The 22,630-nt window shown below is 42.7% G+C and overlaps 1 long non-coding RNA gene across 1 annotated transcript; it reads right to left on the reverse strand.

The window, feature by feature from the left end:
• Positions 1–14,892: 14,892 nt before the first annotated feature.
• On the reverse strand, positions 14,893–21,031 carry LOC132332786 (uncharacterized). The gene is made up of 3 exons (XR_009487984.1): positions 20,612–21,031; positions 17,916–18,087; positions 14,893–16,935 (listed from the first exon to the last, which is right to left on the reverse strand). It is a non-coding gene; the product is annotated as an uncharacterized LOC132332786 (long non-coding RNA).
• Between the last annotated feature and the right edge of the window lie 1,599 nt (positions 21,032–22,630).

The raw sequence follows: 22,630 nt of genomic DNA on the forward strand, positions 1-22,630 counted from the left end.
GCAGACACTTTGCCGTGCAGAGCTTCGCAGGTAGCTTGGCACATCTCTCATCCAAACCGAGTTAACTTTTATTTTCTCCCCTGCAAATCTTTAAAAACTTTTCCTTGAAGATGAAGCCTCTATTAAATGGCTTGTGTTACAGAAATTAATAAAGCTAATGAAATCAGGCACTGTTGGCTCTTGTGTGACTCATCAGTCACACATCTCTGTTTAATGTGCACAGGTTTGGAGCCTACTTCTCACTTGCACAAAAGTCTCACTGTTAGTTTAAGAAATGCTCATATAAATAGAATCCATTTTCTGATGCACCATAAAATATCTAAGAGCAATGAATGATTATAGTCACAAGAGCTATTTTGGCTGGGCTTGTGGTAGCTCCCCAGGCCCAGGATTAACACTGCTTTCCCTGCATTTTGAGAACAGATGAATTGTCAGTATATTGCAACCAGCAATGACTAAAACCAGATGTTTCAGTGGAAGAAACCTCTCATTAGGCTTGTAGGGAATGAGCTTTGAAAAACTGGTTTGCTTGTTTGTTTGTTTGTTTTAACAAAGGGGAGTGCAAATGCACCTGAGTGTAAATGCAAATTGGGCTTTTTGAGTTTCATGTTGATACAGCAAAGCCTAAAGGAAATGACAAAAATACCCAGCCAACAAACAACCCTATTAAGTTTGTGGTTTCAGAACTAAACTTCAGCCTTTGAGGATCACTGAAGCCAAGTTCAGGTCAGAAATTCTGTCCTTTGGAAATTCTGCTTTTTCTGCAATCCCAGATCAGTGAGGAAAGTTTTGTTGTGAAGAGCTCATGCAGGGCTACCTTCATTACCAGGTATGTAGGTTATTTTAAATGGTGCTGTTTTGGTTATAAAGAAAGAAGAGATGATAAGCTGGAGCCCTAAATGCAACATTGACACGTGTCTTCAAGTTGGACAGGTTTTTAAACAGTAGCAGTAAGGCAGGATAAAATGAAGCTCAGATCCCGCAATGCCTCCAGTAAAAACACCACCCAAGGAAGAAGGATGGAGGGTGGTGTGTGCTCTGGCTGTGGATGAAAGAATCTACTTCAGAAAGCAGGCATGAAGTGAGGCATCCTGGCTACAGCAGTTTGCTTTGAAAGTTAACTCCTCTCTCCAGGCAGTCCTGTTGTGTCCCAGCTGCAATCAGGGCATATTTGCCTGACAACTGCATTGAAATCAGCCTTTGCAAATGCTGAGGTAAAGATCCAGCCCTCTGCAGCCAGGGACACCTACTTCAGCACTTCTTTTCCCCTTGTCTGATCTCTATCTAGACATCAATACAACAATACAATAGGGGGTTATGGACAATTAATAGAGGTTGAACGTTCAGCTGGGCTGTTCAGAGTGGGTACAGGCTGGAATGAGCCTCTGTCCTGGGAATGGTGATGCCAGGACATGCTGCCTAAAGGCTGGGTGAGGATACACTCAGCACCATTGCCCTGGCTTGCTCAGCTCGTGGCTCTGCAGCTGCTGGGACACGGGGAAGGTGTGAGAAGCACATTCATTGTGCCAAAACCCATCCCTGCCAGGTGACTCTCGGTGTGACTCACGTCCCCTCTGCAGCCTGGACATTGCAGGGCCCTCCCAGAGGGGCTCAGGGCAGAGGGAGTCCCTGAGTGAGCCCCATCTGCAGAGGGGTGGCCCCATCTCCTTCCTACTTGCAGGGTTGAAAATCACTGACCCACAACGTGAGGCTATAGGGAGAAATTCCCAGAGCAGAGGAAGGCATCACACATTTTCGTGTGAATAATCTTGTGTGCCCCCATTGTGGGGCTCTGCCTGACATTGTGTTCTAGGTTTGCAGCAGCTCCAGAGCTGTGCTCGACAAAGTACCTCAGAAAGCACACTGCACAGCAGTGGAACTTAGTGAATTTTGGATTGTTATTTTTTTTTTCCATTTAAAAACAAAATTCCAGTGAAATAACAAGTCCTTAAAGTATGCATTATTTATTTTCAATGGAGTAAAAGAGCCCCTACAGTATTTTGAAAGAATGTCTGCTTTATAGGTCTGCAGTGATAACATGTTGGAAGTAACTAACAATTGTGTTATTTTTGTCCTCACTAATAATGCGCAGGGAGCAATTGATGTTTCTTCTAGAGTTAATAAGAAACATTTGCAGCAAAAGCAGGAACTGTGGAGATAAAGCAATTGGCAAGAAATAGTATGTTTAAATACCATAAAACAGCCAGTATCCAAACAGGTGTGAGATAAAGTGGTATAAATAAAATGCTCTGTATGCAGCCCATCACACAGCAGAGTTGGGTAAAAAATTGCATGAAATAACTTCACTTCTTTTCAGAGGAAAATATAACAAAACTGATCCTTGTGTCTCCTAATTAGCTTTAGCAGCTGAGAAAACATTTCTCATGCAGAAAATTCTAAAAAGTTGTTCTTTCTAAAAATGGAAGACAAACAAAAGAAACAGTCAGATTTGCAAACATTTTGGAGCAACTGCTTTTAAAGTCTTTAAACCTCTTCTCCAGTTAAACCCAGTATTCTGAAGAGACAGTGGAACTTCTTTCAACCTTGCAAGGTTACAGCTGGCCCTTGTAGTTATTCTGCATTGCCTGGTGGCATTGCAATCTTAGATGGTCCCTGTGTTATTTTTATTGGTGCTGCTTCCACAAACACACAGACATTTGCCCTTTCTTCATCCAAACATTTGGTTGCATTAAGGATTGTTTGGTTTAGATTAAAGATTTTCTTTTTTTAAGACCAGTCAAATTCGAAGTAAATCAGTACTAGCAAACATGACGTGAAAATAATTGCCCGTGCTCACATGACTGATAAGCAGAACTATGGAAAATTTCTTACAACAAAATCCACCTGGTTTCTGTGGCTCCTACAAATGACAAGCCACAATGGGTTCACTGAAAGGTTTGTCAAGATCCATCAGCCTTTTGGATAAGTGGAATGGTTGTATTTTTTGTTTAATCAGCATGTGAATTTGTTCAGCGTGTGAATTTTAAATGACATGACTTTTGTGAATCTTACTCTCCTTGGGGTCATATAAAGGAAGAAAAGAATTTACATGTGTCCATGTAGACATTACCCACGTGGTGAAATTGCCAAATTTCAGATGGTTTTAGAAGTCAGAGCTTTCAAATCTTCCTCACTGTAACTCTCTTGTATGTGAATCAGGTCCCTGAACTCAGCTCTGTGCAGTCCAAGATGTGCAAAAAGCCAAGAGAGAAACCACAGCATCTCTTTGGAGACTCATTCTGTGACCTGTAACACTTTGTGGCCTGGGAAAAGGAGCCTCTCCACTGATACTGTCTGCTGAAAAGCCATCCCTGTAATTTGTGTTCTCTATAGCCTGAGGAGTCCCTAAACACAGTGCCTTGTTCTCACCCATTGCCTGGACTAAGGGAAACACACTCCATGGAACACCACTGCTGCTTCTCTGCCATTCCAGGCTGGAAAGATCCAGAGGGGCTGATCTGGAGAGTGCCTGTGCTGCTGTATCTCCCCCTGAGCCTCCTGCACTGGGATGGCTCCAGCCTTTCATAATTAGAAATAGGTAACACCATGGCCAGCTGGACTCCACCCCTGTTTTGGAGTGCTCTGAATCAAGCAAGAGCATGGCTCCCTAAATAAGTGGGGTGCTGCAGAAGGGCTTGGCCCCATGGCTCTTGAGGAGCTCATGTTTTTAGCACCCAAGCCCCACTGTGTGAGTGAGCAGAGGGGATGGTGGCTGTTTGGGATGCTCCTGTGAGACATCCTCAAGGTGCAGCTGGAGCAGCCCCATCCTACCAAGCCTTGAGGTGCACATGGGGCTTGTCGTGGTGCACAACCAAACAGACATGAGCTTGCTCTGGTTGTCCAAGCTGGTGCCCCTTTCTGAGGTGCACAGGTTAAAAAGCTGCCAGGAAAGATCTGATCTGCCCTGTGTCACAGCCGTGGTGTGTAAACACTCTGTGGGAGCAGAGGTGCTCAGAGAGCAGCTGGTACCACACTGAAGGAAACAGAAATGGGAACACCTCTTCTTCATGTTGGCCTTTTTCAGTTAACCACTGATAGATGTGATAAAATCCCAGGGCTGCTGCTAATAAGCAAAGGAAAGGAAGCCAATGTTCTTTCATCCTCTGACACACGGTGCGTTTTGGTTTCACTCAGAGTAGCAACCCTTTCTTTCTCATTGCAGGCATTATAAATAGGCCCACTCCTTATCAGATCCTCCTCTAAATGTTTTTCATCAGAAAACCACAGTTAATTTTAGATAATTGTTGGAGATAATCTCAAATTTGTGTGTAATATATGCCCCAGTTTCTAAGAAAAACATGACACTGGGGAAGGTGCTGCCTGCCTAACAGCTTTTCATTTACAAGAGTGGTGTGAGATCTCTTGTTCTTGTCAATTGAACTCTCAGACATTCAGACCCCTATCTCTCAAAGCAGATAAAATTTTACCTTGCTTAGTATTTATTGTCTTCTGCATTTTGTAACAGCTCCTGAGCAGGATGTTCAGGGACTGAGCACATGTCCTGCCAAACAAGAGGAAAAGGGTTTCCAAGCAGTCTAAGCCAGAATTTGTGATGGTGTATCTGACTCCTTAAGTTTTTCCTGTGGGAGTCAATTTTACTTTATTTGACAGCTGTGGCATTTGCTGCCAGGAGAATAAAGACAACAGTTGTTTAAAGAAGCACGTGTGTCACCCTGCACTATCAAACAATCTGCTCCACATTGTGAGAGTTTTAAGATGAAATGAACAGATGAATTCCCAGGACCAAGGAGAAGAAGTATTTCTAACACCAAAGGAGGAAGGATGTTCACTTACCAATAAAAAAAGGATAAAAAGCAGATGCAAGTAGTCCATCAAAGCTTTCTGGAAAGGACAAGGAACAAAACCCAAACACGATGAAATTTTAGAAAAAACAAATTATACATTCAAGTCCAGTTTTTATAATAGCTGGATACCTCTTGAATAGCATGAAAATAAATATAAAATATAGTGGTATTTGGGCCTATTGTATGCAATACATCATAAAGATAGACATAACAATAAGCAACTTTTAACCTTCCACTTAAAGAAACTCAATAAGAGACTGGTGTAGGAATTTTCTTAAGGTGGTCAGAGAGAAAAATGAGGGACTTAGATACCCTGTTCTTCCTAGTCCCTGGCAGAGACATCCATTTCCTGAGCAATGTTTGCTTTAACAACCAGGGCTAGATGTTGCAAATATTTGTAGCTGAATTATCTCAATATTTTGAAAACTATGTACCTTGAATGCTGTGGGTTTTTTCTGGGAAACTGAGTGGAAAGCCTTCTTCTTGGCACAGAGAAATGCTAGGAAATTCTAACATCATGCATGAAATTTCAAATCTGCCTTTAGGAAAAGCCAACTTCCTTCATAAATTGGCTCCTTCTCAGTGGCAAAGGTGAGGAGGGTCAGACAAAAAAGCAAACACAAGCCTACTTTAAAAATTGTGAGGAAATTTTAAACCTCATAAATTTCAATACATTTTGCCTTTTATTGTGAAGTCCTGGCATATTTCTAATAACAAGTTTCTCAAAGTTTAGCTCTGCTATTCTATACTCTCCGTTCATGATATGTGTGAATGGATGTGTATCCCAGTTTAGGGCTGACAGATCCATCAGAATTTTGGCCAGCTTGGAAGTCTGCAGATTTTTTGGGTCAGCCCCACTTCTCACTCCCTGTGGTCCATGGAAATCCATGGTTTAGAGATCTTAGTAGGGGACCATGGTGTTTTCAACCAGAGTTAAATGTATTTCAAACCATCAGGCATATACTTTTCCTCTGATGCACACCCAGAAAAACCTTCTCACTGTCATGATAACTGGCGAGGGTTGATCACTTTATTCATACACAATATCTCTGCTAATAAGCCTCATTTCTTGTCTTGTCATTCCTGTCTGGCACCTCAAATGAGCAAAAATTGCTGGTAGGATCAGAAGAGATAGTGTTTTTAGCAATGTGGTGGATTAAATTAATTTTCCCATGTGATCAGATGCCTTCCCAGGTAGACTTAAGGAAGTGAAACCTTAAGGTGTGTATAACACAGATTAGCTAACCTGGGCTATTATAGAACACAACATTCTGCTTTTGGGTGTTTTTATTCTTGTATTTATTCTTTTATTCTTGTGGCTGCATTAGCAAAGTAACAAATGAAGTGGGGGGGGGGAAGAAAAAACCCACATTTTACACTCTTTAAAAAATACCCATTAGATCATAATATATCTGCAGCAAAAGCAAGTTTTAAGACCTCAAAAGTCAAAACAGAAGGTTTGCATGAATTGATTGGTTCTTGCTGTCACTGCAGTGCTTTTTAGATCAGTAAGAACAGGACAGCTCATGTCATGAGTGTGTCCCTCATCGTAAGTTGTAAACCACAAAGAAATCTCTATTTCCTGTTTTAAAACTGCAGGTTTTTGTTTGACAGCAAGATAAGTTTGGCCAGAAAGTCCATACTAAAAATCCCCAGGGTGAAATTTAACCTTCTATAGCTGATTAACCCTTTAATAAACATGCTGGCAAAGAGGCCAAGCCATTGCCTGCACCCTTCTCGCCAAGGACAAACATAACATTGGCTTTTAAAGACGTTTTTCTTGCTGAATTATGCAGCATGCTGCTAAATGGGATCCTTTTCTCGGGCAGCATCATGGGAAGGTTTGTAACTTCCCTCTCTTGTCTGCACAAAAGTCTGGTAACAAAAGTTCACATTTCAGCAGTGCTTTTTGTTTCAGGCTCTACTAAGTGACACATTTGCAGGAATACAGGTGAGGGCTCCTTGCCTCTTTTCTCCACGTTGAGTTGAGCTCCAGGACAAGCCTGAACCAAGCCCACAACCTTGGGGTGAGCCCACTGTATCGAGGTGATTAAAGGATAAAATCTACTCCACCAAGCCCAGCAGGCACTTCTGTCCTCTCACTCCTAACAGCTTTGAGAGGCAGATAACACTGCAGCTGGGGCTTTCTTCATGGCATGGGGCTACAGAGGAGCTGGGGAGCCCAGCTCAGACTTCCGAGCTGCCCACAGCTGCAGGGCCACGCGTGGGACAAGCCTGACATTCATCACCCACCCAGGCTGCAGTCATGGCACAGCCAGGGGAGGACCAAAAAACGCATCCAGCTTTCCAAGTGCAGCTCAGCAAAGAGTGGTTTTGGCTTGGCTGCTCTAAACAAGGCAGTGATTAGCCAGTAATCAGCGAGTGATTAGCACAGACAACTGGGTCACTGGGAGTTCAGCTGAGCATTGTTTGCTGGGAGGCACTGAGAGGCTCAGCCCGGCAGGGCTGACACCGCTGCCCACCGCGAGCATCCACCCAACAAACCCGGTTTGGGCAATCAGCTTGCCTCCCGTAACACTTCAATCATAAAAATGTTGCAAAATGAGATTCGTGGTACTGACTGGCTTTAAAAAGTGTCATAAGGTCATCAATGGTTTGGATTAAACGGCTCCAGTTTGTCACACATAACCAGGAACACTGGGATATGATGAAGAACCATCTTTTTCTTTCCCAAATGTTATAAAAAGCTGTATCAGGTCGTTCCACAGCTTAGCCACAATCATTCAGTATCAGATCAGGAGGTACCAAAGCTGCTGATAGAAGGTTTGCATAAAGGATAACTACAGATCAGTCCTTCCTGAGCACAGGCACTCAGGAGTCACACACAAACCACAGCTGGGCTCGGCCAGAAGGTCTTCATTAGGGCCAGCTGACACCTCATGCACGTGTAGACCTCCTCCTCCTCCTCCAAATCAAAGCTTGTATTGCTATCAGTGAGTCAAAGCCACCTGCTGTGAAAACTGTGAATCCTAGTTCAGCATTTTTATTCTGTCTGCCACCTCCTAGATATCAAGGGAAATAAAAAAGACAGTAGTTTTCTACCCCTTAAACAGGCATAAACTTGTACCTGACACAATTTCATTTTTTCCACATCACCCATTGCAGTCAGTTTCTGTTAGGCTGAAGAACCCACTGTATCTCAGCAGCTCATCACCAGCTATGATTGAAATCTTCTCTGTGTGGAGGGATGCTGGAGTGGAAGTGGTCTCACCTCAGGAGAGCACGGGCAGGCAGTGCCCAGGGATGGCATTTTTGCTACCTGGAAGAAAGCAGGTCTGTATCCCAACACATGCATCCCTTCTTTGTTGCAATGGTGAACAACTCTTCCTGGCAAAACATGGCTGTAATTATTACAGAAGGATTAAAGGGTCTTTACTCCAGAAAAAGAAAGCAGGACTGGAAGAGCAGGGCTTCTCATCATGACTTCATGAGTTATAGAAGTACCTTTATTAGCAGAGACAATGCTCCAGAGGTGGCAAAAAGCACCAGGAGAGTGCAAAGCAGGGAAAGAAGTTACATCAGCAAAACTGTGGCTGCAGGAAGCAGGTTTTGTTGCTTTATGAAACCCCCTGATTTTTTCTTCTTGGAAGTAGTTAAAGAAAATAACAAAAACTCTCCAGTTTTTAAAAAAATCCACCTTTATCTACTCTATGTGGAATGAGGAAAAGGCTGACCAAGATGGCAAATTCACCATGAACTACCTTGTGCCTGTGAATAACATCAACCAAGCTGAGATGAAGAAGTATTATAAACTCTTGTTGCTCAAGCAGAATGTTTACGCTCTTAATTGCAAAACATCTGCATCTCGTTGTCCATAAAATGAGCAAACATTTTGAAGACACCCAGGGAAGAAATGAACTCATAAAACTGGAGGATTAAGAAACTAGAAGCTCTTTAATGGCAGCCTTTCAGGTTGGAGAGTGTCTGGGCCACGAGATTTTGCCTCAATCCCACACGTTTTAAGATCACATAGACCAGAAAGAGGAATATAGTCTGCAGGGGACAAGCAAGGGAAAACTTGATCATTTACTGATCCCTGCACCTTAGCCCTCTTACTTGTGTCTTCAATCCTCATGGTTTTGCAGATTTCCAAGCAGATTTCCCTAATTCTTACAACAGAGCTGGAAGGAAACTTTGAATCCATATAGACCACGGAGCCCTCCATAACTTTCATCAGATACCTTTGGGTGAGTTAAAACTGTTCTTGATATTACACCAAAGCTCTTCTAGAAACAACCCGTTTTGGCATGACTTTATTTTTATGTTTTAGCCCAATGAGTCTCTTTTTACCCCTCTGGAGGCTGGCACTGGAGCACACTGGGGTCCTGGTGAGAAAGCAGAGGGCAGGGAAACGAAGCAGACGATGCATTGGTGGTGGGCTCACTGCTGCACACAGGAAAGCAAGCAGCTCTTTCAAAGCTTCTTAAGAGGATTTGGATGGCTCTTTTCCCTTAATTCCAGAAAGTAGAAGTGTTTCTGGGTGGTTATGCAATGACCCCAAAGCTGACATAAGTGAAGGAAGAAACAGCACAAGGGCAGCCACAAAGGGGAGTCTCTCCCAGCCTTGAGAGATTCTGGCTTCCTACTGCCCTGGGATCAATACTGGGATTTTGGCTTTTGATTACTTACAGTACTAAACAGCTTGATGCATTCTACTGGAAAATATAGCAAACACTGGGCGAGGATGATAACACATGCATGAAGCAAAAGGCAGAGCTTGCACCATTCCTCAGCCTGTTAACTCACATTTGCCTCGTGGATTTCCTTGCCTGCTGTTGTTAAAATAATCTCAAAATTACAATTGAGCAGATCTACTAAGAAATTCAGGCAGAATATCAGCTTACACTGTGAGAGGCTCCTGTGCAAATAGAAAATGCTGCCTTTTGGATACTGGAAATTCCTATCTCCCAGCCTGCAACCCTGTCCTGACAGTCATGTGCTTCCAGCCCATCAGGGCTAATAGGCTCTACAAAACCCAAGGACTGATTATACTCAGAGCACAACACAGCACTGACTATTATGTAGCAACTTAGCTGGTATATAATTACTTTTGAGGAAAATGCATTGCAGAACAACATCACTTCTCAAAGATTTAAGTTATTAAGGAAGATTAAGGAATTTCACTCTGGAAAAGAGACTTCACTGTGACCTAATTGAAGTTTTTAACATTCTCAAGGGAACTAATAAAAATTGGTTCATGCAAATTCTCTATACTTTCAAAGAACATGAACACAAGAGAACATTATTTAAGAAAAAAAATTAGGAAATTGAGATCAAAAAGAATTTAGAACAAAAAAAAGAAAGAAAAAAAAAGGAAAAAAAGACAACAACAACAACAACAACAACAACAAAAAACCAAACCCAAATCCAACAAAAAAAGAAACATAACCCTAAACAGAATCATTTAAATTAGAGGGAAGTATTCTACCAGGTCATTTGACCCATCCCCTCCCCCCCATGAATCAGAGAAGGATTGATTTCCTTATCCTTAAAATCCCTAATACATGGGTGTCTAGGTGAGCCAGTGATGACTATTCCACAACCTCTCTTGGCAGCCTGTACTTTCAGAAGAATAAACATATTGAATAAAATATTTTAAAAAGGCCATTGTGGGCAAGGAGAATCAATGAAATCAAGGGAAAACTTGTTAATACAGAATGGGGGATGAAAGGCAGGGAGTAAAAATAAGCTCATTAGATGAATAAGAGACAAAAGTGGCAGAAAGAAGCAGAATCTTGTGGTATATTCCTTTATTCTTGAAGTACTGTTTTCACTCACTATTTAGAGAAGCTGCACAGAACACCTACACGTTTGTCCAAGCACGAAGCAATTTCAGGAATGATCACATGGAAAGTGCAGCCAGCGTGCTGTCAGCCTCCACCAAAGGAAAATGAACAAAAGAAATGCCTGGCTGTACCAGCAGGAACAACTTTCTTACAAACTGAAACCAACACAACTGCAAAAGTCAATTTCAGGTAGATTCATAACAAATTCCCATTTGGGGAAGAATGCAGAGGAATAAGCCACATTAACCAAGTGCTTGCACATGAAAGCTAGATTTTCAAGGACAGGAGGTATAAATACATAAAGCCCCTCACCCTGCAAGCAGGCACATATCTAACTTCACCCATAAGAGCAGCCCTGGTCAGTTCATGGGTGTTAATCACCTCCACAAATTTGCCAGACTAAGTCCCCAGGCTCCTTCCTCTGTGGCTACTACACACCAGTTAATCTTGCCAATGTCTTTGGTGCAAGGTTGTCAGCAGAAAACCAAGAGTTTTCCCCAAAACTCTCACCTGGAGACATCCTGCCAAAGCACATTTACTGTGTAGGAGAATTAAAGGGGTGCTGTTACCATCCCTTGCTTCTGGGGAGAGCAGGGGCAAGGTCAGCAGAGACCCAGTGCCCATGAATCATGGGCAGACTGTCTCCTCAGGAGAAAAACTCATCCTATTTTGTCATGGCTTTCCCAACACAACTTGATGTGAAATCATGCAGGAGATGCTCCTGCAGAGCAGCAGGACCCCTTCAGAGGTGGCAGAGCAGGGTTGTTAGAGCCTCCTGAGCTGCTCATACACGTTGCAAGTGACACTGTATACTCCACCTGATCTCTGGGTGTAATTCAGATTATTCACATAAACTTTTACACTGGGGTGTCACCAGCTGATGCACTTTCACCAAAATGCCTGGAGACAATTTGTTTTCTAGAATGGGGTCAAAACTCACAGCTCCTCCTCACTTCCCTTTCCTCAAAGTGCCCATGGTGGGTTATTATTAGATGTGTGTGAGTCTCCAGGGAGGAAAGAGAAGGATGTGGCTTGATTGCTTTTGTTTGGATGGATTGAGTAACTGCTCATAGTTACATTTGACATTTGGATTCTTTCCCTTCATGCATTTGGGGGTTTGGATTTCGAGTGGGGTCAGAGTACCTCTGATAGACATTTAATAGAGACTGGAAAAAACACAAGAAATATAAAAGTGGAGAAAAAATACTTCACTGCCTACAAAGTCCTAAACAAGCATGCTGTGATTAAAGAAGGGCAGATGTAACTACCAAACATTAATTTCTTTGGTTTTTTACATCCTTTCCTGATATTCATACACAAAGTCTGCAGTAGGTGTTCACTCACTGGTATTCCTGAAACTCTGGATCACTTTAATTCTTACTGTCATTCTCTCTTCCTGACAAGAATGTTTCTTTTTCATTAGCCTTACTTCTACATCTTTACTGTTTGTTCAGGCTCTCATTCATAGTGCTTGGTCATATTCTCTTCATGGACTGTCCATGCAAGGCATTTAAGTGACCTGCAAGCTGTAATTATAACTGTATAAGCATCTTTTGTCACTTTTACTACACATGTTATTGGTTCACACAGGATTGTACCTGCTTTACTTTTAAGTGTAGCAAAACATTCTTTGAAAAAAAAACAAAAGAAAAACTCTGATTTAGGAGGTATTCTGCTAAGTTTAGCCAGTATTTTCTCAGGCTTTAGCTGTTGTGCAGCCCTTGCTGAGTTTATTTTATGTCTGTGGAATGGATGCAGACCAACTCTTGTTTCTGACAGGTAAAACTATACTTCCCTAGGCATTGAGTGCATTCAGTCTCATGCAGTTTCATATTTTTGCTAACTCCTTTGTTTCTGGGATGTGAACTCTTGTTCTACCTTGAAATATATTTTGCACTGTACTTGGACCGGTTACTAAAATCCAAATGACCTCATTTCAGTTTAGAACGCATTGTGGGAAAAAGATGACAATTAAGACATAAAAATTTTGGTTTGTGCATTTATGTTTTCTTTTTCTCCTAAGGAATATTTAAGTGAAATTGAATGTAACTTGACTTGAGGTTTGTTTAAGCTCAACAGTCATTGGCTTATTGTAGTTACTTTCAGAGAATTTTTATCTTAAGAATCTTTGGCTTTAAACCAGAAAGCATTCTAGCTTTCTTCTCATTTGTCTCTAAGCTTATGACTTGCTTGTGCAATTGTTGCATGAAAGCAGTTCTACATTTTTTTCTCTTATAGGAAAACAGATGGAGAAGAATTTATCTGCAGTTGGGATTTGCTGCTTATAATTTATTTCACAGGATCAAGCAAAAGATAACTGTGAGCTCACACTAGTCAAGCTTCCAGGACGCCATCACTTCCAAATTATATATATTTTTGAGATTATAGTTATGGAGACACACGGGTAGAAAGCCATGGAGGCATTTTTCAGATTTTCATGAGTTCTTAATGCTTCTCTGCAGCTACACAGCACATTCCTCTTGCTCTCTCTTGACTGGGAGGCTCCCATTAATACAAATACATTTCATATTCTGTTTCCCAGCTTTCTGAAGCACTTGGTATAGAAGAAGCAGTCTACACACCTCTAGGAGCTGCTCCACTCTCCACAGCCTGCACAAAGTCGTGTCACTCCACCATATGCTCAGATTCTGCAAACAGGATGGAAATCATTCTGACATGAGCTTATTACAGAGCCCCATTCCTCAGTGGAAATTTTTCTGGTATGTCCTATTGTTTTAGCATTACATTTTATTATTTTTTCATTAATACAGTAGGAAAATCACATTGCTTCCAGGACACGTTGATGCTAGTCAGGACGCTCTGGAGGCTAACAATGAGTCAGGACTCTGGACTGAGACCAAGCTTTTCTTCCATTGAGCTCTGCTCTTTTTTCTTCCTCCTTAAGGAGCTGGCTTTTATTGGCCTCTTTAGCTTTGGATTGACTTACATCATACATTTCATAGTATATATTCCAGTAAAAGAATACGCACAGCACCATGCAAATTAACCTCCTAATCAAATTAAAAGGTTGAATGACTTATAGAGAGCAGCTTGGAGAAGAGGCTCCACACGTCAGCACGAGGTTCACGTCATGAGCCTCAGGAGACAGGCACCTCCAGTGCACCCAGGGACAGATAAAGCCAAACCACCCTGAGTCCAATTGCTGAAAGAGTTGTGGCAGAGAGCTGTGCAGAGAGCAATCCTTCCTTCCCCATGGGCTCTGACACATCAAGTGGAGCGCCAAGTTTTGAGCAACATGCAGGGGGTCTAAAGGGAGAGGAGGAAATAAAATAAAAGTGGTTTTCTGTCAATGGCACAAAGGGACATTGAGGTACAACTCTTTATTTTTCAAAGCACCTTTAAAACCTCCCTGGGAAATGAGTAGGGGTGTAGCCATGACCAGCACTGGGCTGCTGGGAGCTGCAGCTGCTCAGGAGCATTGCCTGGGATTCTGGAATGTGGGCATCTGTGTGCTCCTCTGCTCTCATGCTGGGAAAGCCTCCTACACAAACAGGGTCTGCATTATGGCCAAGGTGGAGGATGAAATAGTGCCAGCATATGCTTTATGGCAGGTAAAAGCCTCCCAACACCACTTCAGTGCCAACAGTGCTGTGATAATTCCTCTCTCCTCCACACCTTCAATTGTTTCGCTTCTCAGCAACATATTTTAGCTCTATGGCTCCATTAGCTTTTTCCCTTTTTTTTTCCTCTCTTCTGCTTCTAAGCACAGGGTCATTGACCGCCTTAATCAAATCTCCTACCATAATGAAAAGTAAAAGGCATAATGTAGCATTTAACAGACCAGTGATCCCTCGTGCTGACTGGCATATGATATTTCTAAAAGAATGAATCTTCAGCGAGACCTGAATGGCCCAGCTCAGGAAGAATGAGAGGCCAAATTGTCTTTCTAATCACAAACCTTTGCCCCATGGGGTCTGAATTCTCGCTTTAAGGACCATATAGGAAGATTTATGAAGTTTGCTGCTTTGTTCCCATTTTTAGGAACCACTCCAAGTCACACTGAATTCAATGGGAGTCCTTTCACTGACACGATCAGGCTTTGGAGCAGGCCCATAGAGAATGTCACTTTTCTATGATAAAAAGAGAACTGCTCTGAAACTATCTGCATTTCTACTGATGCTCATGTAGAGTGGAAAGTGTTTCTTTCTGGGTGAGTGATCATCCTGCACAGTCTGTAGAAACACTAAGCAGATGCAGCACACACCCAGTTCTTCATCCCAGTTCCTCAAAGTGAGGCAGTACAACATCACAGACACAGCTTTAAGAGCACTTTAAGACAAACTTTAATATAAACTGAAGTTCTCAGCTTCTCAGCTAGACCCTTGCAATGCTGAATTCAAAGGGACCAAAGTGAAGGCAGCTTTCACTTAGGCAAAACATCATTCTTTATAAAAATAACACTGAAAAATTAATTACGAATTACTGCCACGTTTCCCTGGGTTTTTATATGATTTGTGACCCAAAAAAAGGTGTTAAAAACCACTCTGTTAGTGTGTGTCAGTTTTGTAGTCATGAAAATCAGATCTGTGTAATGCTGTAAACATCTGCATCCCAGGGCCTCAGAAACACCTCAGATGTGATACCTGAGACATGAGCAGCAAAACAGATGTGTTTTTGTTGTGGTGTTTTATAACCACCCCTTCAAAGGGAGCTCTTTGTCATAATTACCAACACCTTCATTCAATAAATGACAAAAAGTCACCTGTTTCCTACTGAGCTATTTAGTAATGTGAGTGCAACTAACATTGCTTCAGCTGGGCAGTAGCTGCTCTCAGAACCTCAAACACTGAAGAGCTCATCCCCTTCGCCAGAGGAATCCTGGACAACGAAACCACTTCAGTTATAGCCCAGAAATATTTTATGTCCTTGAAAGAGGAACCTGAAGTTGGCCAGAAACGAATCCAGCTGAATTCCTGGTGCTTTTACCAATGTAATAAAGAACAGAAGATCTTCACTGCTGGAGCACTGTGTTACAGCAGCAGCAGCAGCAGCAGCTGGGTTCGTCTCCTTCTCCAGTGAGCAGCAAGTGATTCCATCTTCTCATTTCACTGGGGTTTATGAGTCCAAGACACCCTGTTTTTTCCCTACCCCGATAAAAAAGGATGTCATGAAAAAGAATGTAACTGAAACACATGGAGGAGAAGAAACAAAGTTGTCCGTGGGAACGCTGCGTTATCTCGTTCACTGCCGGCTGCAGCACGCAATCAGTATTTATTTACTCGCAGGGGGAAGGTGTGCCATCCCAAATACCCTCCCCTGATGGATGCAGGCCGCTGCTGGATCATGCTGTTCAGCTCTCTCTTTGGGGCTGTTTGTCTTTGGTTTTCAACTGTCTTATCATGATATATGTGTGCTGTGCATACCATGGCATGTCAGGCTAGATCAGACTACAGCTTGTCACACAGAGCAACAAATAAAGGCAGAATGAGTGAGCTGCAGATACATATCGCCTGGCATTGGGAAGTTCATAAAACTTACTTTGCTGGAAAATATTTTGGTGTGTAGAAAGCATCCTTTGGATCATATTTCCTTTTCTCTTGGCTGCTTGGAATTCTTTTTTATGTGTACAGTTTGAAACTTAAAAGGTAATTATGCTATTTAGAGGTACACGTTTAAATTTATGTCTTGGTTGTTCCTGCTGTTCCCTGAGCAGATTAATTGTTAAAGTGGTCGTTGCAAAATTATTTCAACTCATTTTTGTTTTATCACTTATTTTGCATTATTATGAGGAGTTGTTATAAGAGGATGGGAAAACTCTTGGCAACTAGGAGAAGTTATCTGTGTATTTATTTAAAGGAAGTTATGCTCATAAAAGGGAAAAGAACATTTTAAACTAATATAAGAACCACTGAAAAATGTAGCCCTGATCTCAGTTTCAAATCCACCCAGGCATTTCTTTCAGCTTACACACTTCCCCAATTTGGGTCATAAGCACTGAAAGCTGCAAAAGAAAATAATTCCCCTTTCAGCCCCCATCCTTCCCTCTTAAGCCAGATGTGTTGTAGGGAGCTCTGCAAACCTGGAGGATAAGAAGGGTCCTGAACTCAGAGCAGCAAAGGGCCAGCCAGGATTCTGGGGCTCCCTGCTGAGCTCTGCCCATCACCTGGTTTGACTTCCCAAAGTTTGTTTGGGCATTGATTCAGGGAGACTCAAAGCCACGTGGCTCTCTCCCAGCACAGGTAGTTTCACAGGAGTCGAGTGAAAACAATAGAGCTGTGAAACTGCTGGAGCTGCAGGGACGTGTTCCCTTCGGTCTGGTGGCTGAACAGCAAACTGCAAAAGTGATTCAGGTGAGGTTCAACCTGAAACACACAAAGTGTCAGTAGAACAGACATAAAAGCCCCCCCAAAAGCTTCATTTTGGGTCAGCCCAAATTGCATTGCTTGATCTAGAATGGAAGTTTTCATATTGTTTTTAACCCAAAATTTAAACAAAAAATATTCCAGCTGAGCAAACCCTCCATTTCAAAAGACCAAAATGAAACTATGAGCAGTGACAATTCACTCTCTTAATCTCTGGACATTCAATTGACCAGATTATTTTCAAAACAGCAATGAAGTAAAATGGTTAATTTTGAAAATTAAGTGGTAAAAGAAAAGTGAAAATTATATCGTTTATTTTGAAAATCCTGAAATGAAACATTTAAACTTCCCTGAGAAAAGTATTTCCCCTGATTTTCCTTCTGACAAAACTCTGCATTACATCCAACCAGAATTTGTGAATCGTTTTCCACTTCAAATTGCACTTCTGGCAAATGCTGTCTATCCTGGAAAGATTCCACCAGCTCTGTTGAAACTGGCACATGCTCACATACTTTACTGGATAAGAGATTTCATCCTGTAAAATGGGGATAAGAATAAAACTTCCCCACTGATGAAGAAAAATCTATAGGTTGAGCTGTTAATGCCAGTAAAATATACATGTCTAAGGCAGACACCAAAGTTTTTGGCTTCCTGGGGTATAACACTTCACAGAGAAAGGAATCCTTTTCTTTGTCTAAATGGGAACTAGATTAGGGCCTTAGAACCTTAACTAGTTAGATGAACAAAAAGCTAAAAGACAGCACAAGCTTAAGTGCTTTGAAATTATGATCTAGAAGGCCTGTAATTTGCAGTATTACAGTGGAGCTGTTCAGCTTGGTTTGAAGTGATAAATGGGCAGGGGCATCCCACAGAGCTGTGGCAGCGAGGCACAGAGGGGGGATCACTCCCTGTCCAGCAGAAAACCGCCAGGATAACGCTCCTGGCTGCAGGAATGCTGCCCCCGTGCAGGTGTCACCTACCACTGTCTCGCTTGTCCTCCTCTCCTCTGGCCAGGAGGGAATTTTCCTCTAGAAGCCAGTGATCAGAAGGGTTTGTGAGGAGTTTTTTGGTTCATTCTATGTGACATGCTGGAGACGGGGCTCTGCTGCAGCCTCGTAGCCGATGGCGGTGGGCAGGGGAGATGAGGCTGTGCTGAAATGTGGAGCAAACACACACAAAAAGAAAATGGATAAAACATTAAAATGACAGCTTGCTGAGGTGGCTTCTTGTCACAGTGGCTCTAGCATGATCACAAAGTGATGTGCAGTACTTGACGTAGCTTTTTCCTCACAGTGAAACAAAATTGATGCTTAGTTTTTCCCACTAGACCAGGATTTGCTAAATGCAGAAAATTTCCCACCTGGGTCACAACAGGTGTGCCAACAAAACTGAGAGTGTGGGAAGAGGTGTGTCTGTGCAGAGGGCTGGAATTAAACACCTGATCAAACTCTGTCAGATGGATTCAGAGGTCTGACCAATGAGCCATGCTGTGAAGCTCAAGCCCACTGTTAATTTTAAAATACTCTTGCACCCCATGCAATGTGACAGCAAAGGGGCAGAAAACGACGTCGGAGTTGATAGAAAAAAACTCCGAGCCAGAGGAAGTGTTAGTGTTTGAGGCAAAATTCTGGCACCAGTAAAATCAATGGCAGCGCTCCCACCCCCTTCCACAGTGCTGGGATTTCACCTTTTGCCTGTAGAAAACCAGCAGATATGCAATCATTGCAATATCCATTACGTTGGATTGTATTTTGCAAAAGTGTTGGGTTTAAATTCTGAAAATAATTTCAACTGAGCTTTTGTTTGGCTCACCAAGGTCAATTAACGTAATTCCAGAACTTCTGGATGAAGTTTTGTAGAGATCATTTTCTCTAATGCATGCATCTGTCATGAAATACTCACATCTTCTAGTTTCACTTAACTCCCTTTGAAGTTACCTGTGTGCCTAAAGTTAAGCCTCTTTTAAAAATCTTTACTGAATCAGGGACATCGTTTTTGTAATTCTCCATTCAGCTGCTGTGGTAAGAGTAATAAAAAAGGGCTGTGATGTATGTAGAATTACATGCTGTGCTCTTCCTCTGAGCTGCTGCATTTCTATAGCTGTACAAAAAAATCCTGTCTGCAGGGAATCTTGTTGCGGTTAAAAATCTATATTTTCGTTTTCTCCATTTGTTCTACAAAACTGAACTAACAGGCAAAACAAACATACATGCTAACATGCATAGAAACATTCAGGAGCACCAATCATACTGGGGAGAATGCTGGAAAAAATATGCACTTGTTTTAACCAATACAAAAGGGGGTTTTTTAAAGTCTAAAAAGGAAAAATACTAAGTGCTAATTACCACAGGGCGTGCAAATATAAGAGGGGATTTTTCATGTGCTTTGAGAAGGTATACAAGAAATGCTGTGTTGTTTAATTTACAAATAGCATGAAATACTAAATTTACATTCCTATTGGTTCCAAGAAGATTATTTTATAATCTACAGAAATAATGTAATTATTATAAAACCTGCTTGCATAACATGCTCTATTTAAAAGGAAAAAGATAACTTATCCTATCTGCTGCCAAATATTGAAGTCATCTCTGTTTCTAGCATTCCCTCGAAGCTCCAGAACTTCAGCTGGGAAAGCTCTTGCAGCAGTGCAGGCGTGGACATGAACACCCAGCCCAGCCTCCCCATGGGGGAGAGACCATACCCACTGTCTGCAGCTGCAGCTGGGGATGAGGAGGGGAAAAAAATGGTTTAAATGCCAACTTCCCAGTCCCTCATCTCCTATGGGCAACAGGGAAAATCAGTCCTCTGCGTTTTACAACTTCCAGAGAGAATTTGTGCAGCTTTTCCCATGATTTATGTGTGTCCCTGGTGTGTTGAGGACTTCATGCTCAGGCACAGGCAAGTGTGACACGGCACTGAACACAGCCCTGGTGCAAAAGTGCACCTTTTGCCTTTTTTGTAGTTAGGCAGCAAAGAAGCCCAGAATTCCCAGTTTTTCACCCAAAAGCAAGGCTTTGTGCACACACTGTGCCAGGGAGGGATGCCAGCCCTGTCCAGCAGCAGCATGTGGTGGCCTGGCTCCCCTCTCCATTGTGGACCAACCAGGACTGTCACCTCCTCCCATGCTTTTACCAAACTTCTCACTTTCTGCCCCTTAAATCAAAGTTTTTGAGTACCAGCTTGGAATGGCCTCATTCTGCTCCTTGCAAAAGTGGTGAGGGCTCCTGGAAATCCAAATCAGGGGCTCTGCTTGTCTAGGTGGGTAATCCTACAGTGGCAATTTCAATGTAAATCTTTTCCTTCACTGCTCTCCTTTTTTCAATCTGTGTTTTTTGAAACCCAGCACTTTATTCTGCTGCCCCAGAAATACCTAAAGTAGCTCAGCCAAGAGAGACCTTTGCAGCCAGGAGGTGAAGGAGTTAACAATGCCCTTTCAAGCAAAACCACAAACAACTGGGGGGAAAGAGGGGGGGGGGGGGGAAAGAAAAGAAAAAGAAAAAAAAATGACTTTTTAGCTGAGAAATGGAAAGGCTCCAAGTTCTAACCGAGAGTAAAAGCACAGAGAGAGTATGAAACACACAAATCATCCTGGGGTTCGGAGTTGATAAAGTTATTAAAAAAGAAAAAAGGAGCAGGGTGGGGGGGAGAGAAAAATCCCTTTGTTTCTGCCCTATACCTTGAGGCTGTGGGAGCGGAGGGAGGGAGTGCAGAACGAGTCCGACCGGAGCCCAGCGCGGAGCCCCATCCATCCCAGCGGGAGCCGGGCACGGGCTGGTGCTCCCAGCTCCCCTCTGCTCCGCTCCTGGCAAGAGCCGCGGAGGCTTTGCTTACATAAACTCCGCACTTTTTCGGCTCTTTTTTTTTTTTTTTTTTTTTTTTTTTTTTTGAATTATTATTATTAGCAAGTGGGAGAAAAGAAGCTTTTAATCCGGGCGGGCTGGAGGCTGGATGCGGCCGGAGCGCGGGTGGGTGTGGAGCGCCCCGCCGGCTATTGGGCCATCGGCTTAGCAACAGCGTGGAAGGGCCAACCCCAGCCTGCGCACAGCTGGGCCACCTTCCAAGGATGGGTGCCAAACGCTGCGCTCCTCTGCCAAGAAAACAAACAAGGGCACTTTTAAAAATTCCAGAGTTAAACAGCGTGGGTTTTTTTTTTTTTTTTTCCCTCCCCTTTTCTGTTCTCTCCTCCACAAAGTCTCCTCGCTCGCAGTTAATGATCTCTTTCCCTTTGTCGCCGAAGCCGAAGCGAGGGGGAATTGTCGCTGGTGCAGGTCTCAGGAGGCGTTCCCCCTTTCCTGGATGTGGCAGGCTCCCGTCTCTGCGGGCCGGAGTCAGTCATTTCTCTTCAGATGCTGCAGGTTCCCTCCTTCCTCCCGAGCGGCAGGAATCTCTGCCGCCTGCATTAGCGCTGAAACCTGCTTGCCACTGCCACGCGTTTATGGAACTTACATAATTTACTGCCTATGTCACTCTCTCATCTGCTGCCTCTTCATTCATTTCAAGCCTGTTAAAGAAGTGGAATAAGAAGCACACAGACTTAACTAGGCAAAAAGTGGCATGTAGCCACAAACCATTTTTTTTTTTTTTTCTGCAGAGGAAGAAGAAATAATTTGGGAATTCTGGTCTCAATTTATTAAAGATATATTTTTACATTATATTTTTAGTGCAGTCTTTCTTACATATTAGTCTTTGTGATTGCTGAAGTTGGGGTAGCGCCAAACTTTTGCTGAGAAGAAATATGGACGATGTTTTTTTACCAGCTGAGAAACGTGCAGGTCCATACTGTGTCCCAAAATCTCTTCTTTCCCTGTGAAGGAGCAAAGCAGAGAAGTCAAAGCCCATTTCCAAGAAACACCAACTCTCTTCAGGTCCCCGTGGCTCAGTGCCTGCCCAGAGAGAGCGCTGGCCTTGGATCCTGATTTTGAGCACTATAGGAAGAAAATGGGGCTGACCTTTCTGTTGCTGTTGTTGTTGTTGCTATAAGACACTCTGTAGGAGGTGAAGCCAAACTTACCTCTGGGGACATACTAAACACTTCACAGAGAAAGGCCTAAAGAGGCAAATATTGCAGCCCTTTTCTCACGCCAGTCATCCCATTAACTTCAGAGACACTGCTCCTATGAGTGAGGCTGGTGGGGTCAGGCCTTTGTACACAGTAGCACCTCCAAAGGTTAAAGGATGTCATTTGCAGTCATGATCTTGTTTCACTTCCTACCTCTACCTCTAATTTACTGAGAAACCTCAAATAAATCACTTAACCTCTCTAAGAAGGAGTTTACTTAAGTGCAAGAACATTCTGAGACTCCAACAATATTTGTGAAGTGCTCTCAGTCCTTGGAGGAAAGATGTACTTGCAAATTATCAGGGAGCTGCTTGCATGGAAATAAATCTTAATTTCTGTATCTAAGCATGTGTCCCAGCTGCATTCAATCTCATGTCTCATAACAGTGGTTATGCACCATAATCTACTTGGATTTCATAGGGAAAATATGCAGGAGAGCAGCTTAAAAGAACATCTCACTCATTTGCAAGCAGGTAAGCAGGTCCTTGTTCCAGAAAGCTGGGCTTTGGACCTCCATGATGCATTTCATCCTCAAAATCTTGCATCTGATGCATTGAGGAGTGTGTTTCTGCAGCTGCATTCTTAAACTGAACTGCAGTTCACTGATGTGGTGGTACCCAGGCTCTGTGCACTGTT

The sequence above is a fragment of the Haemorhous mexicanus genome, chromosome 12 (genome assembly GCF_027477595.1).
Source record: "Haemorhous mexicanus isolate bHaeMex1 chromosome 12, bHaeMex1.pri, whole genome shotgun sequence".
NCBI lineage: Eukaryota > Metazoa > Chordata > Aves > Passeriformes > Fringillidae > Haemorhous > Haemorhous mexicanus.